We start from the raw sequence: 20,058 nt of genomic DNA, 5'->3' as shown, positions 1-20,058 counted from the left end.
CTGCTTGAGAAGAATCTCCAAGGGCTTGAATTGAGCTTGCCACCTGTTTTGAGGTTTCAGAGCCATCAAAGACTTCCTCTGCTAGCACCTGGACCCTCTGCTGAGACTCCTGCCCTGCCAAGTGGTGCCCTATCCAGTCCCTTGGCCCATGAAAGGTGAAGTTGGCAGAACAAGAGCTGAAATCCATGCACAGAACGCCATGCAAGGAAATTTTCGACGCACCATCTGCAACGCAGCTGATAAATGACGCACCACCCACTTCACGGCTAAAATCGACGCTCCACCTGCATCGTCGCTGGAGAAATGACCTAACATCCGTTTGCTGTTGCTGATAACAACGCAGACCCCGCGCAACACGGTTTTCTAACACCGTGCTAATGGATTACTCGCGCATCATCCCTGGGTGTCAAAGTCATCATGTATTGGCATGGATCCGAGGTGCCCCAGCCGGAAATCGACACTTCAATCTCTTGCGAAGGAGAAAAACAACGCATCGCCTACCCAACCAGAGAAGAAGCTATGCACGGCCTCACTTGCTAGTAAGGAATCGACGCATTGCTGACTTTCCCAACACACAGTCATCAGTGCGGCCTTGTTTTTTATGCAAACCAGCTACTTTGTGTGAAATCAACATTTCCATTGTTTTCTATGGAGTAAGACTCTTATTTTTTTTGAAAATTCATATCTTGACTTGTGTATGTTGAATTGTTTTTCATTTTGGTCTTGTTTGATTTAGAAAAATAGTTCCCATTTTTCTAAAATGGTGTGGTGTCCATTTTGTAGTGTTTTGACTGTATTACTGTGTGTGTTGGTACAAATACTTAACACATTGCCTCTGAGATAAGCCTTACTGATAAGCCAAGCTACCAAGGGGGTGAGTAGGGGTTATCCTAGGTGTGTATTTCCATTACCCTCTCTAGAGTGAGGGTCCCTGCTTGGACAGCGTGCAAACTGACTGCCAACCACAGATCCCTTTTCTAACAATGAGGTTTTCAAACTTAAACACTCATCACTGTCGTCGTAAAATGTGGTTAGTCTCAGTTCCACAACATGATAGAATTAGAAACAAACGTAGCTGCCTTTTTTCCTTTATCCACATTAGCTTATGTGAAAACCAATCTGATGCTATTAGTGTTTTTCATCACATTAAGAAATCATTACACTAGTTTCAAAAATATATTCCTATTATGCGTTCATGAATGGCTAAACCCACACATGTAATTCAGTTCTAAAATTAGTTTAAAGCTTGAAACTTTAATTCCAAAATCAAACAAGCACTGGCAAAGCAAGTAGGTGTTGACGTGAGATCTACTTGGCTTGGCTGGAAGTTAAAAAAGTGCTATGATGTAGTAAACACTGGCTATTAGATCTGACAGCCTTAGGGTGGACTTCCCCCAACTGTTTGCCTGCCTCCCTCCATTTTCTGATCAAATGTTTGCTGGTTTTAGGGCTCTGCGCACTTTACCACTGCTGACCAGTGCTAAAGTGCTTGTGCTCTCTCCACTAAACATGGTAACATTGGTTCAAACCCAATTGGCATAGTTAAGTTACCTGTAAGTCCCTAGATGTGCTCAGGGCCTGTAAATTAAATACTACTAGTGGGCCTGCAGCACTGATTGTGCCACCCACATAAGTAGTGTTGTGCATGCACCTGCTCCTGTTAGAAACCGAGTTTTTTGGAATAAAGGAGTTATACTTACTTCTGCGATTCCTCATCTTTACAGTGGCGACGAGGCAGGCAGGAGCAGTGTCGGCTTGATTTATAATCGGAGGTGGAGTGGTGGAGCTTCGATTCATCAAGTTCTGGATGTGTCCCCATTTCATTAGAGTGGAGCAGACGCTGTAGGCGGCACATCTTATCGTCTCTGTAAGGTGGCCAGGATTATTTCAAGTTTCCTGTCGTTTCTGTATGCGCTTACGATTGTGAATGCAGGATCAACACGTGTGGAATTATGGGCAGGAGTGTGCCCAACTTCCATTGAAAAGAAGGTTACGCTGCGTGCAGAGGCCACCTTGGCTAGTTGGGAAGCTTTGTATGTTTCAAAATTGATTATACAGTGATAAGCACACCTTTGTACCTGTCGAGGGGATTTGACATTTGACATTTATAATTTCACAGTGATTGGCACACATTGTTGCTGATCGACTATATTGCATTGCATATTTCATACTTGAATTTGAATTTGACATTTATAATTTCCTTCACGGGGATTGGCACACCATGTTGCTGATAATTACGGAGTATGAGAATATTGTAATTATTGCATTGTGGTTTTCATCTTAGTTTGTTTTTATTTTTTTTCTTCCTATTTTTAGTTGTTATTTATTTTTAAATTTGGATTTGTGCATATTTGTGCACTATGTCTAGTATTCAACCTCTACCTTTTTTCTTAAATGAACCAGGGGATCCTCCTGTTCAATGTGAATTATGGTGGTATTTATTTGAGGCGTATGTAGATGTGTTGGAAGAATGTGAATGTACACCAGAAAGACATTTGTCATTGCTTAACCATCGTTTGGGGGCTATTGGATTGAGAGAATTAAAAAATTTGCCACCTATAGATAATGTTAACAGAGAATATGTGCATAAATGTGCCTTGAAACAATTATAGGAGAGGTATGGCAGAAAGATCACTGTGCTCATGGAAAGGTATAAGTTCTATTCCAGAGAACAGAAAAATGATGAATTTATTGACCAGTATATGGTGGTCCTAAGAGGCCTTGTGGTTTCTTGTGCTTTTGAGCCCATGACGTATGACTAGGTTTTAAGAGATCAATTATTGATGAAGACTTAATCTAAAAAAATACAGGAGAAACTATGGTCGTCAGGAGAAATATCCTTAAAGACAGCTATAGAAGTAGCGAGAAGTGTTGAGACAACAGAGAGTTGCATACAAGTTATGAGAAAAGAAAATAAGGACAGTTGTACTAAACGTGCTGTGAGTGGTGACAAGAATTGTAAGGAGAAAAAAGGGCTGTAGTTCATTCTGCTAGTGAGGGTAATAAAATTGCAGTTGGGCATCGCAGGGGACGGTTTGCCGGTGCGTGTTGTGCCGGCATCTGCTTCTGATACGAACCGCATTTTTGGAATAAAGGAGTTATACTTACCTCTGCGATTCCTCGTCTTTAAACCCCTGTACACTGGTATAGCTTTGAATGAGATTGCAGCAGGCCCACAGATGTGGTAGGCCAAAACATGGGAGACCTCTACCATGTTTATGAACAGCATTACATCTGCAAGGGAAATCAGTAGATGGGCCACCTGAAGGGCTACTAAAAAGAGAAGAAACAAATGTGACTATGGTAAGTAGAATTTAACTAATAGGACGGATGTGTTTCTAGTCTCACCACGCAATGCATGTCTGACAGAGTTGACCAACTTTGTAAATGAGTTCTCACAGGAACATACTAGTGAGAACAAGAAGAGGGATAGGGGAAGAGTATATATATTCATATCCATTCATATCCATAGGAAAAGTATTTTTTGACTTGCCTGTATGTTTGGAACTGTTTGTAAAATGTTCATGACATTTTCCCAAAAAGTGTTGTGGTGATTCTTGTTGCACATGGAAAGTTGCAATTTCCATGTTAGTTTCCGTAGGGTTCTCTCTACACATCTACATGCCGAACCATTGGACGGAATTACACCACATTTGGCGGAAAGCTAGCTGTTGGTACGTAGATTATGCTATCGCTTATTTGGTGTGAATCTGTTCAGTAGTTTTCGAGAAATGTAGGGAAATTCAAATTTGTATATCTCTGTCCGCAAAGTATTCGCGAACAAAGACGAGCTTGTGCAGATAAATGCACAGTTTTCTATCAATAATGTTATTGCAAACATTGCAGTGATATCAAAGATGTCATACAAGATCTCATCAATGACATAATATGTGGAGTAATTAGATGTGCATGGCAAAGGCACGAGTTACAGTCACCTTAGGGTGTGAGTTAAAGTTACTTGAAAGAACGCTAACTATAACTGCTGAATTTCTATTGTTTTGTATGAGTAAATTCAGAACCCAATTATGATGTCCCTGTAACATTTGTTTTTTCAGTAAATTTCTATGGTTTTTTAACGGAAAGTAGTTTTAATTAATATACGTTATTCCAACCCCTGCCACGCATTGGCCTTTTTTCACACAAAAAACAAAGGCTACAGGGACGTTACAGTTAAGTTTAGATTTTACAGGCACAAAACCATAGAAATTCAGCTGTTAGTTATTTTAAGAAACTATGGCCCTCATTATGACATTGGCGGTAAATCCCGCTTACGGCCGCGGTGACGGCTGCAAACATATCATCGTGGAGGTGAACATCCGTTCGCCATATTATGACACACACACACTAAACCATTAGAATACTGCCACAAACACATATCTGCCAAAGGTTAGTGAAAACTGTCGGTAGGAACACCCATACCGTTGCGCCAACAAAACAACGCCCACCACATTATGACCCCTGAATCACCATGGCGGACATTCAATGGCGGTAAACCATTGGCGGTACACACTGGTACGGTCAGAATGGCCTCCCGAATACAAAACAACACAACATTGGCCAAAACTAAAATCACACACCTGACACTGATACACACACCACACCCACTCACAGCACTTTAAAACTTGCACCCACATTACCCACAACCCTTTACGAACACGAAAAATAGCAAAGAGACAGCCATGCAAATCACAGCAACAGCTACACACACCACTAACACCCATCCATTTGTCAAGCACCCCACACCCCACCACATTATACAACACCCACTGCACAACACACACCACACAACACCCATTTCCCCTTCAAAGGCACTCCCGTTTCACTGACTAGGAGTTGCAGGTCATGGTGGAAGAAATAGTCAGGGTAGAGCCACAGCTTTTTGGAGCAGGTACAGCAGATCTCTATTGCCAGGAAGATGGAGCTCTGGCGGACAATCGTGGACAGGGCGAACGCCTTGGGACAGCATCCAAGAACAAGGGACGACATCAGGAAGAGGTGGAACGACCTATGAGGAAGGTACCTTCTATGGCAGTAAGGCACCAGATCTCCATCCAAAGAAATGGCAGTGGACCCCCACCACCTCCCCCACAGCTGACAGCATGGGAGAAGCAAGTCTTGGCAATACTGCATCCTGAGGGACTGACGGGAGTTGACGGAGGACTGGACATTGGTGAGTCAACATTTACTACCTATTCCCTGACATACCTGCATGCCACTACCACCCATCACCCTGTCACCCATCACTCCACTCCATCACACACAGTGCACCACCACAATTGACTAACCTCAATGCCAAGCCTTGCATGCCATACCCACTGCATATACATCCCTCCCAGCCCTGCGTGTGCACCCACCACCAAAGCATACACAGCATGGAGAACTAGCAATCCCACAATACATCACCATACACAAACAAAGGTGGTAGGGGAACAGCAGCGATATAGGGGAAGCTAGGGATGCAGAAAATGTCATAGACATGTAGCATAATATACCACTTGCATCCCCACCAGGTACACCAGCCAGTCTCAGCAGTGAGGAAGTGCCACGGCTACCCAGTCCCCCAACAGAAGATGTCCTCAGTGATGATAGTAACTCTGGACTACTGGATTTGGATGAATTTCCTGGCCCATCAGGGACCACTGGTCAGTCGGATACCCCAGCTCACACCCAGTCTACCACTGAGCCTCCCCCCTTAGTATCCAATACCACAGCAGCCACCAAACTTACCCAGACCTCTGTCCCCAGGACACGTCAATCAGCAGTGTGCCCACCTGTACATGGACCCCATTCCACACCTCACAGCCAAGACAATAAGTGTTCTGGGGTCAGTAGCAGTGGGCACAACGTTCAGGGGACACAGGCACAGGGGGCCATGGACGGTCGGAGGACAGCTGTGCGCCAGGGGGGAGGACAGGCCCAGGGGACCGACTGTCCAGAAGGCACTCACCAGTGTCCTGGGGGCTTACCAACAATCCCAGGACAAGATGGGTCAGATTTTAAACATCATGCTGGAGAACCAGCGGCTGCAGGAGGTACACCATCAGGAGATCAAGAAAGATTTGCAGGCCTTCAACACCACCATGGTCTCCATAGCAGGGGGGCTGGCTGATATGGCCAACATCATGAGGGTACAGCACACCAGCGGGCCCCGTCCTCTAGCCTGTCAAATGAACAGCCCTCCTCATCTGCTGCAGCTAGTGGACAGGAGCCCTGCCACAGGACCTACAGGCCACCAGCACCTCTCCCCCTGCAGAAGGTGAATCACCCCGCAAACGTTCCCTGCGATCCAGAAAGATGCCAGAGATACTTGCCAAGACCAAGACCACCGCCAGGAAATGAGACCCTGCTGAATGTCTCCCTTGTGTTCCACTCTGTCACCTTGTCCACTTTGAACTGCCATTGCTTCCCTTCCTATGGCCCCTTGGGCACTGGACCTGTGCTACAAACAGACTTGACCACTACACGTGACTTTCCTCTACCATCACCCCATTCCATTGCACCATGCCTTCTATATATTTCATGGCAAAAAACACCCTTGAACACAACTTGAGTGATAGTGCTTTATGTGACGAAAATGTGCAATATTATGAATAAATTCATCTTGTGCAATTGTCCTGAACTTTGTGATTGCATACAAATAATGGCCTGTAGCTGTCTTTAGTCATCACATCAGAAACCAGTTGTAATAACACCAACATCTGCATAATGAGAAGGCATAGGTGACAGTCAGTTGAGATGCAAAGGAAGTGACTGCCATCATGCTACAGCCACACTGAAAAGATAAATAATCAGAGGAATGGTCAGTTCCACTGTCTTATCTGTGTGTCATTGGAAGTATTGTCGTATGACTGATGTCCTGTTGTCCACATCCTCATCCTCTGCCTCCTCATCCTCACTGTCCTGACGGTCCACTGCTGCCACACGAGCATTTTCACCCTCCTCCTCCTGCAGATAGGGCACAAGTTGTCTGATGGCCAGGTTGTGCAACATGCAGCATACAACAACTATCTGGCAGACCTTCTCAGGGGAGTAGCACAGGGATCCACCTGTCAGATCGAGGTATCTGAACCTGGCCTTCAGGAGGCCAAAGGTTCACTCAATTATCCTCCTGGTTCGCCCATGAGCATCATTATACCTATTCCTAGCCCCTGTCCTGGCAGGTTTGGGTACCCAGAGTCACCTGCAAGAATTGAGGTACAAACATTAGCCCTGCACAATGGTATGGGGGATGACTTCTGAAAGCATACACAGACATGCATTGGGTGGGGACTCAGGCTCAACTATTAGCCGCACCCTGTGCCTCTGTAGTTGTGCCATCACATTTGGGATGCTGCTATTTCTCAAAACGAAGGTGTCATGCACAGACCCAGGATATTTGGCAGTGACGTGGGAGATGTACCGGTCAGGCAGGCACACCATTTGCACATTGAGTGAGTCGAAACTCTTCCAATTTCTGTACACCTGTTCATTATGCCGGGGGGGGTACAAATGCAATATGTGTTCCGTTAATGGCCCCAATAATATTTGTAATATGTCCCATTTCATAAAATCCAGCTTTCACAGTGGTCAAATCTTCCACTTGTGGGAAAGCGATGTAGCTGCACATGTGTTTGTGCAAGGCAGACCCTTTCCAGAACTATTGAGCACATTGGCTGTGACATTCCTGCTGCCAAGCCCACTGCTACTTGGAAAGAGCCAGTTGCCAGGAAATGGAGCACAGCTAGAACTTGCACAAAAGCAGGGATCCCAGTGGGTTGACGGATAGCTAAAATCAGACCAGGCTCCAATTAAGTACACAGCTCTGTGATTGTAACCCTGCCCATTCTTTAGGTGAGTATTATGTGCCTGTCCTCCAGTGTAGCCAAGTCCACAAGGGGTCTGTACACGGGGTCTTGCCTCCTCCTCCTCCTCCTATTCCTCCGCAGTGGTAGGTATCTAAGGGACACGAGGGAGAAGGGGGTGACAAGCTGAACAATGGAACCACCACCTCAATGTAACTGAGCATGTATGTAATTGGACAATGTAAATGGCAAAAATGGCAATGTATGTACAATTGACAGCAGTGACGCAGTTTCCAATTACAGGATGTTGACCACCACCATAAAATGGTGACCGCCTGTCCTGTATGTAGAGACAGGTGGAAGCGATATAACTCTGCCGGCGTTGGGCGTCATTGGCGGAAGGAGGTCTTGCACCGCCGTGCTATTCCTCATTGGCTTACATGGGGCTCTATGGAGTACAGTGTCCAATGAGGATCGCCGGCGGCGGTGACGGTGTACACCACCGTGGACGTGACCGCCATTTTCTGTCTATAACGTCACTTGACTCCTGACTTTTCACACCTGGTGGATAGGGTCCTACCCCTGTATAGACAGCTGTAGGGGCCTCCAGATTAATAGGTGAGTACACTATGGGGAGGATGCTGCAACAAGGTTGAATGGAGATGTGTGTGTTGGCAGTGTGTATATTGGGTGGGGGGGTATGTCTGGTGGTAGTGTACATGCAGGGGTCCGGGTGATGTGTGTGCCAACTGAAGGGAAATTAAATTTGTGGGCCCTACGTGTGACAGGCTGGATTGTATGGTTAATGGTGTCCTCCTGTCTGTATTTTCTCTGCAGGTCAGCAACCATCAGAAGAAGGGATTGTGGTGTGCCATCGCCAAGGATGTGCGGACCCTGGGGGTCTATAGCAGGCAGAGCACCCACTGCAGGAAAAGGTGAGAAGACCTAAGACGCTGGGACCGGAAGACCGTGGAGGCCCAGGTGTGGATGGCCTACCAATGAGGGAGGGTTGCCCATCAGAACCTGACCCCCCTTATGGCCTGCATACTGGCGATGGCCTACCCAGAGCTGGATGGGCGCTTGGGGGCAGCAGAGCAGCCACACTGGGGTGAGTACATTGTCTGTAACAACCATCTTTGTTGCCTAGCATGGGATCCTGGTGGTGGGTTTCAGTTAGTTGGTGCTCCTTAATGCCAGCTCAAACATGGCTGCGTGGTTCAGCTCAGGGTAAATGGGTGTATGGCAAACTCTTGTTAACTAGCTAGGTGGCATTCCACGTCAGACAGGGATTAGTTGGTCCCAGGAGGGGTGCAGATGGCAGTGTTTGGCTCTCATCTTGCTGTGGTACCTAGCCAATGGAATGCCAGTGCAGTGCATAATGCTCAATCTTGATCCCTGTGTCTGATGGTATTGTGTATGCCATCTGTGGTGTTGGTGCTGTAATAGACCCAGTGCTCCCTTTCTCTCCCCACCCCCCCATTTTCTTCTGTCATCCTGTCCATGTGTGCATTAGCATCATCTGGCAGAGATCAGGGGCACTGGCGACTGTGGGAGCTGCATCCCATGGGACCCAGGAGGCTGATTCCACCGACGCCGAGGGGACCAGTGGGACGGAGGGCGAGGGGAGCACCACAGCGGAGACAGGAGGTGACAACACTGACTCTGATTCCTCCTCCGATGGAAGCTCCCTTGTGGTGGCGGACACCTCTGGCACCACCCCAGCTACAGGTACAGCCTCCACCCCTGTACCAGCACTGCCCTCGCAGTAGCCCCATACCGAGTTGGCTATGCCCGCTCACCCAGGAGGGTGGGCATCTCCTTCACCCCAGGCACCTCAAGCCCTGCCCCAGTGAGCCCTGCTGCCCTAATGAGGAGGCTATTGACCTTCTGAGATCCATCTCTGTAGGGCAGTCAACCATAGTGAATGCCATACAGGGGCTGGCATCCCAGATGCAGCAATGCAATGCCTACGTGGAGGGCATTCACTGTGGGTTTGCGGTCTACAGGGATCGGTTCAGGCTGTGGCCTCCTCTATGATGGCAGCCAGTGTCCCTGTTCCTACCGTCCCTCTTCCAACTACCACTTCCCAGTCACAATCTCCTTACAGACAAGCATGCACACAAAACATCACACAACAGTGGCACAGACAAACACAGGCAGCACACTTCAGGCAACAAGCACTAACACAAACAACAGACAGTTGCACACACAGCAACATCCACTGCCTCCACTGTCTCCCCCTCCTACTCCTCCCTCACAGTCACATCCACACTCACACCTCCATGCACTGCATCAACAGCCACCACCACCATCACCACATCATGCAGCACACACAAATCACTTGCAGACACCTCCACAACATCCATCCACATGTCCTCTTTGTCCTCTCCCACCCTGTCTGCCCCCCTCCTAAGAGACACCAACTCTTGCACTCAGACACCCAACAGCCATCCACCTCACACATGGACACTGTCCATACGCCTGCACCCAAGTCCAGCAGACATACACCTCCTACAGCCACTCCCTCTACCTCCACTACCATCCCTCCTCCCACATCCTGCCCCAATGTCCCTAAAAAGCTTTTCCTTGCAGAACTTGACCTCTTTCCTCCTCCCTCTGCCCTCCCGTCCTGCCCATAAGAGCAGAGCTCCAAACGACCCAGCCAAACACCTCGGCCAAACAGTCTGCCACTACTCCCACCAAAAAAATCAGCTGCTAGCACAAAGGGGTCCCTGAGTGTGATGGCAGCCACTCCTAGTAAGAGAACAACTCCACCTCAGAAAGAGAGGACTAGGGTGGCGAAACTCAAAGAACAGAGGACGGGGACAGTGGAGGCACCTCTTAGTCCTGGAGGCGAGATCAAAAGTCACTTGTCAAAGGCCAAGAGGGCCCGTCACAAGAGGGGACACATGGATCCCCCTCCACCACCAAAGAGAGCCAAGGATACCCCTCCACCACTTGAGAAAGCCAAGGTTCCCACTCCACCACCAAAGAAAACCAAGGTACCCACTCCACCGCCAAAGAAAGGCAGAGACAGCCAGGGAGACACCTCCACCAGCAGAGGGCAAGGAGCCCTCTCCTCCAGCAGAGGGCATGTAGACCACCTTCTAGGGACTGTTGTGCAAGGAGCCCCCTCCAGAACCAGTGGGCATGTTACCCACTTCAGAGACTGTAGCATTTCACTCCCCACCAGAGACAAATGGGCAAGGAGTCCCCTCCAGAACCAGTGGGCATATTACCCACTTCAGAGACTGTGGCCTTTCACTCCCCACTAGAGACAAATGGGCAAGGAGCCCTCTCCAGAACAAGTGGCCATTTTACCCACTTCAGCTGCAGTGACCCCCACCCCCTCTTCCCCCTGAGGTGCCTCCCCATTTCAAACATGATACCCCTGAACAGTGGAGTCCAGATTATGTCAGGAGTCAAGTTGAGCCTTGGACTGTGCCCTGTGGCCATGTGGCCCTTTTGTACTTTGGACTGGCCATTGGCCCAGTCTGGACATTGACACCTGCATTTGCATTTGATTTAACATTATGTTGGCTGTTGGCAGCAAATTACAGTATTTGTACATTCTAATTGTTTTCCTTGTATTAATTTAATGTGGGTCTTGTGACATTTGTTTTACTCTGCAGCTGGTTCTGTGTATGGTATGTGAATGATGTGTGTGTGTGTGTGTTTGTGTCACTCTCATTTTTTTCCCTCCCATGTGTGCTAGGTTGCTGTACCCACCGTCGTCGTCTTCGTCGGCGTTGGTGTTCAAGGACGGCCATGGCGTGGTAGAGCATCGGGAAGACCTGAAGTTCCGGTTCAACGGAGGCGGAAGAATCCTATGTCCCTGTTGGTGAGTCTTTCGTTGTCAGTGTAGTGTTTCCGCCAGGCTTTTGATGGCGTTGGTACCGCCCCGGAAATCCTGGTGGTTTGCTATGTCTTAATATGGTGGGCAGTACCTTGGCTTCCGCCTGGCTGTTGATAGCTACCGCCGTGGTCAGTGGTGTTAACTCCCTAACGGTTGGTGTGGTACATTGGCTGTCTTTGGGAGGTGTCACCGCCATGGTCATAATTTGGCAGTAATTATCGCCAGCCTGTTTGCGGTATTACCGCAACTTTAACAGTCACCGCCAATGTCATAATGACCACCTATAGTTTGTGCCCTAAGATAATTATTTGATAACTATAACTCACACCCTCGCCATGCAGTTTTCTCATCAATAATTTTACTGCAAATGTTACAGTGATATCAATTATGTCATCGAAAATGTCATGAGTGATGTATTATCTAGGCTAATTAGCAGTGCATGGTGAGGGATGTCCAACGTCACAGGCTTGGCTCAGCACCATGTCCCGGTCCACTCCTGGAAGTCTCATTGACAGGAAAAAGCTCCAGAGCTTTTAGCAGGATGAACCTGAAAGTCCGAGTAACGGTTCAATGTCACTGGCTTGAATCTCATCAATGGGTCGGTCACCTTATGGAGCTTTTTTTACAAAGTTACTCCAAACTTCACCAAAGTTCTGGATCTTCTTTAAAAAATTATTTTTGGTACATTGCAGTGCCCACAAACGTGGTTCAAGGTTCCAGAAGTTATGAGTTGTTCTTTGGGAGTTGGGACTACAATTCCAAGAATGCACCTTGTCAGAATCCTCAAAAGGCCACTGGACGCTGGTCAGCTGGACTCTTTTTGCAGGACTTGATGCAAGGGACTCTTGGTGGCTCATTTGTACCTTTTGCTTACAGGTAGTTCACTCCTGGCTCTTCATAAGTAAGGCAAAAGGCCTGACTTAGAATTCCGTAGACAGGTTACTCTGTCACGATTCTGATGGAGTAACCCATCTGCTGAGTTCCAAATCAGGTCCAAAGTCCTTTTTGTGGTGACACCCAGAGTGTGCAGCTCTCAAGGCCCTTGTGGTCCCAGCTGGCTCCCCTCCTCCTGCAGGAGCCGGCATTGCTTTTGCACACAAGGAGGTGCTAAACCTGCAGCTCCCTGTCTGCAAAAGCCATCATTACATCTCTTTCCCTATCCCTATCTCTGCAGGCAGGAAAAGAGATGAAACCTCTGCTTCCAGCGGGCGAGAGCACTTCAACAGCTTTCGACCACTGGAAACAGAGTGTTTGCTCTGACTTGGCACGAGCTGTCAAAGCTCCCACCAAGTCAGAGCAGACAGCTGTGTGGGCACCCCTGGGACATAGCAGGAGCCAGCCCTGGGGGTGGTGATCCCCAGGGCCAGCATTAGTTCCATGAGGGGGCCGCATTGGCCCCCTTCCAACATTTCAATTTAGAACTGGGGAGGTGATGATCCCCAGGCTGGGGGTCCCCAACGGATCCCTTTATTGCGTTATTTCAGCAGCGGGGAGGTGGTGGTCCCTGGGGCAGTTGGGAGGGCCAAGCGGGCCCCTGCATAAATGTAATTTTTATCCCCAGTGAGATGGTGGTTCCCAGGGCTGTGTGGGGGCCACGTCCCCCTGCACATTTCTGCATGATAACCCAGAATAGGTGGTGGTCCTCTGGGCTAATAGAAGCCCTAGCAGGGGTCCTTGTGTACCCCCCTTCCTTTTCAATCCCCCAGGGACCAAATAAAAGAAAAGGGCAAGAGACTGCCCCCTTTTAAAAAAACAAAAATCTCTGAAAAATCAGCAGATCCGGATCTGCGTATTTTTCCGAGATTTAAAAAAAATGCTTTTTATCCCTGGCAGGGCACAGGAACAGTTGGATTTGCTGAGGATCCGCATCCCTAGTCTATATTTTTTAATCTCTAATACCTCAAAAACTACTGAATGCATTTACACCAAATCACAAAAAAACGCTTTCTGGACCAAGAGCTAGCTTTCTGCCAAATTTGGTGTAATTCTGTCCAGTTGTTTGGGCTGTAGTTGTGTTCAAAATCCCCATGTGAAAATGCATGGGGAAAATACATTTTGGGACCCCCCTTTTTTTTGGCCCCTGCTTGATGGATAAACCGGAAACTTACAAGCAGCTGAACCCACTGAAGTATATTTCGTGACGATTCATCATGCAGGGACAAAATTATTGGCAAAACAAAAAACGCTCTTCTAACTAAAACTAAAACTACCTACTGGCGACTGATATATATATAATAGGACTCTTACCGTGGGGGTAGGACAGCTGGTTTTAGTTTACTAGATCAGGAAATTAAGGTAACAGGAAGGTAACAGCATACAATATAGGAATTAGATGCAGAAATGAATTTGTTATTGGAAAACACAAATGTGGTTAAAGATGTCTCTACAACTGAGCGCATCTTAAAATCTGAATGACATTTAGGTGCTGAAATATCTCTAATGTTTTTTTTTCCCTGAAAAAGTTAATCACTAGACATGCTATCATTTAGTGAAGTAGGAGTTGTCCCTTCAACATTGAGAATTTCTGTACATCTGGCTATTCTGCCCATACTCTGTTTTGCCATCCTCTAGGATTACTACATTACATTTCACCTTTTGAATTTTTAAATGTTGACAAAACTTATTGTATTTTTTTTAATTGTGGAAGGAAGCTTTACCACAACCCACTGTCCTACATTTCATCTTTTGAATTTTTAAATGTTGACAAAACTTATTGTATTTGTTTTGAATTGTGGAAGGAAGCTTTACCACAACCCACTGTCCTACACTCAATTTAATTCCTTTCACACCCCACTTTTATGATACCAATTTTTATACTGGTATTGGTGAATGATGATAGATTTGGCAATCAAATTCCTGTCAAATTCATACTGGTCAACCTCCATTCAATCAATTGGGACTAAACTTGATCTTGGTTTCCTGTTCTTCAAAAATATGAATGGCGATATTCCAGTTACAGAAGCAGGTGTTGTGTGATAAGACCACAACGTGTCACGTGATGTTTTTTTAACAGGTTTACTTGTGGCATGTGCTAACTGAATAGAACCTTTTATCATTTTATTTACTCTTTCTACTAAATGTTTAACCTTAGGACAGTATATGGATGTTCTCATGTGACTGATGGCCAAATCTTGTAAAAACATTTTCATATCTTCCGAAGCAAATTGTACGCCATTATTTGTTACAATGGAACTATGAGTACCTTCTAATGAAAATGTGTCCACCAGAAAGTCAATTAATGATGATGTGTTGATATTATACAGCAATCTAGTGGTAATCTACTGTGAATGGTAGTCAACTAGGATAAAAATATATTTAAAGTGTATTTCATGTAAAATAACAATATCTAATCTCAATTTGTCTCAAGACTTAGAAGGTATTTCAATGGGGTAAAGCAGAACATTGCAGATTACTTTGGTTTTATCACTCATACTAGAACCGTGGCAATCTCTAACTTTTATTTCTACCATTTTGTCCATATGTGTGGACCAATAATCAGCTGTGATTTTACTTTCAGTCATGTTTCTTTATAGGTGTCCCTCATGACCTAGGTCCATGATATACGTACTCTCATGTTCTCAGGAGGTATGAGTTTGTTAGCTTTCAACACAATTTCATCATTGATGGACAATTTGTTTTGTACATTACTATATGGTTGTAAATACTCTGGTAACATTTTGCATTTCTCCGGCCAACAATCTTAGATTTCTTCCTTTAAAGTTAAAAGTGTTTTGTCATTTCTCATGCCATTTTCCCAGGCCTCTTTTAAGATGGCAACAACGTGGACAGATAGTGTGTATTCCTCTAAAGGACATAGGGGCTCATTCTGAGCCCGGCGGGCGGCGGGAGCCGCCTGCCTGGAGGGAGCCGCCAAATGGCCGCTCCGCGGTCGAAAGACCGCGGAGGCCATTCTGGCTTTCCCGCTGGGCTGGCGGGCGACTGCCAGAGGGCCGCCCGCCAGCCCAGCGGGAAACCCCTCCCCACGAGGAAACCGAATGGAGCCGGCGGAGTGGGTATGGGTATGCAAAGCAGACACTGAAATACAAAGTGGGGCCCTCTTACGGGGGCCCCTGCAGTGCCCATGCCATTGGCATGGGCACTGCAGGGGCCCCACGACACCCCTCACCGCCATCCTGTTCCTGGCGGTCGGAGCCGCCAGGAACAGGATGGCGGTGAGGGGGTCGGAATCCCCCATGGCGGCGCAGCAAGCTGCGCCGCCATGGGGGATTCCCAGGGCAGCGGAAAACCGGCGGGAGACCGCCGGTTTTCCTTGTCTGACCGCGGCCAAACCGTCGCGGTCAGAATGCCCTGCGGGGCACCGCCAGCCTGTTGGCGGTGCTCCCGCATCCCCGGCCCCGGCGGTCCTTGACCGCCAGGGTCGGAATGACCCCCATAGTGCCCGTTTGGTAACTGGTAAACTACAGAGGCAATTGACTACTTGATTTTTGATTCATAGTACATATTCCGTTACAAAGTTGTATACTTGTAAGTTGAAAATCCATCTTGAAATCCTTGGAGTGCCCTTTTCTACTCCTTTGATGGATAGCACTGGGATCAGTGGTTTGTGTCTGTCCTCAGTATAAAAGGAAGACTCTACAAATAAAATTTGAAATGTTTGATACTCCAGAACCAAGCGAGTGCTTCTTTTCAACTGTAGATTAGTTCAATTCAGCCCCTTTAAGTGCCCTGGGTGCAAAAACTACTATATTTTCGACTTCACGTGTCACTTATGATAATGTGACACCAATACCTTTGTTACTTGTGTCGGTAATTAATATGGATACTTTAACAGTGGCTTATTTTATTCTAGTAAAGGCATCTGTATGAACAGTGTTCCATCCAAAGGTAGCGCCTTTCTTAAGTAAAAGTCATAACCGGTAGCATAGGCGATATCAGAATTTGTTTTTACAAACTTGGACATAAGTTCTGCCAGTTCCGAAAAAGATTTTAATTCATTTTTGATAGTTGGTGATGGGACTTTTTTTTACAGAATCAATTAGAATGGTTTGGGCTTTATACCTTAACTAGACATGGTGTGTTGTAGGTAATTGAGAAAAGATATCCCTATTCTGCTTTTTTCTGTTTTATGGTTAACCCAGATACTCTACGTTTCATTAACACAGTCCTCAAGATATCATCGTGCTCATTTGTAGATGATCCATAAATCTGAGTGTCATCTTGGAAGCCCATGACTGTCTTTTAGAATGTGTTGCATCATCCTTTGGAATATGACTGCTGCAAAAGCTAGTCCAAAAGGCATTCTTCAGTAGTGCTAGGCTGCAAAGGGTATATTAAAAAGATGTGAGAGATTTAGAGGCTGAATGAAAAGCAACATGTGGGCATGCTGAAGGTAACTCTAGAAAGGTGAAGTATTTCTTATAAGACCTAACATTTTGTTAAATCTTGGAAGAGTATACCTGTCCGCCCAAATGTTGGAGATGAATTTCCTCAATTCCACACATAAATGAATCTCATTAGAATTGTTTATAGTGGTTATAACAACTGAGGCTAACTAGTCAGCACTTTTTTTTTTTTTCAATCATTCCTTGAGATTCCAGCCTATCCCAATTCCTTTTAAGGTGTTTCCTATCAGAAAAAACTTCTGGGAATCCTACACAGATGTCCTTATCATTAAGTATTTGTCAACAACCAGTATTTGCTCTTCATTGTTAGGGTTAAGTTTGATACCTAGATTATTTTGGTGTTTCCACCCAAATAAATTAGATCCTTGTTTAGTTATGTATATGTTACCTTCTGTGTTCCTTTAACAATACATATGTTTTTATCATACTTTCCAAGGCTATGGGGTCTTTTTTGTAACCCCATAACCACCCCTTGGTTTACTGTCAGGAGTTTCCAAAACAAAGGGCCTCATTACTAGTGTAGCGGTCCGAGGATCGCCACACTCGCATTGACGGTCGGACCGCCGCAACTTTGTCAGTCTCACCGCCCAATTACAACCCTTGTGGGCAGACCCACCACTCGACCACCATCCCCACCGGAACATGGTTCCCGACTTCATGACGGGCTTGTAATCAGACAGAGCAGCGCTGAACTCAGTGCCACCTGGCTCATTACAACCCCTGTTTCCGACAACTTTTTCCTGGCAGTGACCCTGCCATGAAAAGGTTGGCAGAAAGCCAGTGCCGGGGGCCATGGGGTTCCCTGCAGTGCCAAGCCCATGGCATGGGCAGTACAGGGGCCCTTCTGCCCAGCACTGTTGGAATGCGCACTGTCTGCAAGGCAGACAGTGCTCGTTCCAAGGGTGCTGGAGTGCTAGGAAATTGGCCTTGGCTCCCTTAAAGGAGCTGAGACCAATATCCTAACACTGTTCCCGCTGGTCAGCCTGGCACATATTACAATGTTCTTGTCAGTCGGCCCGGCTTGGGACCTCCAAACTCATAATGAGTCCCATAATCTTTTCCTCCAAATTTCTCATGAAATTTCTTCTTATCTATAAGACTATATGGTGAGCATGAGTCAGCATATACATTGAAGTTTACACTTTACTGAAATACCCTCTTTTATTGCCTTTTCTACAAAACACACTTTTAGCTAGACATTTGGGATTGTTGGCTACATGATTGGTGTTACCACACTTGTAGCATTTAAGCTTGTCTGACATGTTAGGTTTGGGTTTTGTCTTTTGTTGTTGTAAATACTTTATTTTGTTGATTTTGCTTGTGTCAGTTACATTTCTTATCACATTGAGATCATTAGGATTTTCCAGAAGGACTTTCATTTCTTTTATGCATATAGCAGGATGTTCTATGCCTTGGGCTATATCTATGGCTTATTGAAGATTGGAGTTCATAATATAGAATTTTTCTTGGATTTTAATTTTATTGGTGGATGGGTGGTACAACTTTCTCTGTTCAAGCAGCCAAACTATGGAATTCGTTATCTCCAAAGATAAGATACAAAGATAACTAGCTTGTCTTCAGAATACTAATGAAGAGTTAGCTCTTTCCTACACAACCACCATACTCAAAACACAAATGCACAGCATATGCCTGTGTATGCAAACATGTATAATCTGATTATATGTATGTATTTAGATATGTGCATTTCTTTGTACAAATCTATATACTACTTATGGTTTAAACATATATAGATATTCATAAAGGTCTGCTTAACAAATGTGTATATTACTGATGGTTAACATACACATATATTGTAATGCTTAACATGTATATAGATCACTGCATAGTTTACATATAAGTTATCTGATGATATGCTTACGGTTCTCTGCTTTCTTTATTTGATCTGCCAACAACGTGTGATGTTCTATAAGGTTTTTGATTAGATGCTTACAGGTCTCTATTTTATTTTATTTTATTTTATCTGTCTCTATATCTAAATATAATCCTAACAGTTGTATCTTTAAGAATTTTACTATTGAAGTAATGGGGAAAATATAAAATAAAAATAAATACTTATAAATAAATAAACATAATTGTACTGCTATGATATCCCTAATAACCCTTTCGGCACTCTTTTCTACTCTATCCCTCCTTTGACGCATACCATACTATCTTTTACTACAACAGTATCCCAAATTAACACTTTCTAAACTCTTTGCTCCTCTATCCATCCTCTGACTAATCCCAAACCTCTTTTTACTACTATTATATCCCTAATAACCCTTTCTAGACTCTTCCCTCCTCTAGCCTCCTTTGACTCATCCCAAACCTCATTTTACTGCTATGATCTCCTAAGTAACACTGTCTAGACTTTTCCCTCATCTATCCCTCTTTTGTCCTATTAAATTGAACTAACGGATGCACATGCCCCCCACTTGAATTAACAACTTTTATTTCTCTATACTAATCCATGAATAATCCATTTTGGGTCCCGAAGTATCGTGCTACTTGCCAGGAAGCGATTCCACACATCGTTAGAGTAGTAATTAATCTTGTATCAAATAATCAGTCAAGAGTTCGCAATTGCAAGTAGAGGATAGACCTCTAAGTACAGTAGTATAGAATGCTACCTTTTCATTTTTACCTTGAGCCCTAGAAACAATTTTTTGTCTCTCCAATACTATGTTAATCGTTTCCTTGAAATAGTTTTCAAGTACTTTTAAAGTGATTTCCAATACAACTTGTAAGACTTCTGCCCTTCTCCCCTTTCTTCACGCATGCATGTGGGTCAATCTTTGTATATTTCTCTTCCCTGTATTCCAATATTATTTAACAAAACATATGGGCCCTCATTACAACCCAGGCGCTAAATCCCGCTTACCACCGTGCAGAAGACCGCCAACACACCGCTGCGGCGGCGGAATTCCGCTACAGCTATTACGACCCACAGCCTGGAATTTGCCAAAATCCAGACACCCACACAAGTCCGCCACACCAAAGGCCAGTGATAAACTGGCGATAACAAAACCTCCACTGTCACGCCAGCAGGACCCACAAA

Source organism: Pleurodeles waltl, chromosome 5 (genome assembly GCF_031143425.1).
Source record: "Pleurodeles waltl isolate 20211129_DDA chromosome 5, aPleWal1.hap1.20221129, whole genome shotgun sequence".
NCBI classification, from domain to species: Eukaryota; Metazoa; Chordata; class Amphibia; order Caudata; family Salamandridae; genus Pleurodeles; species Pleurodeles waltl.
This window is presented reverse-complemented; position numbering follows the sequence as displayed.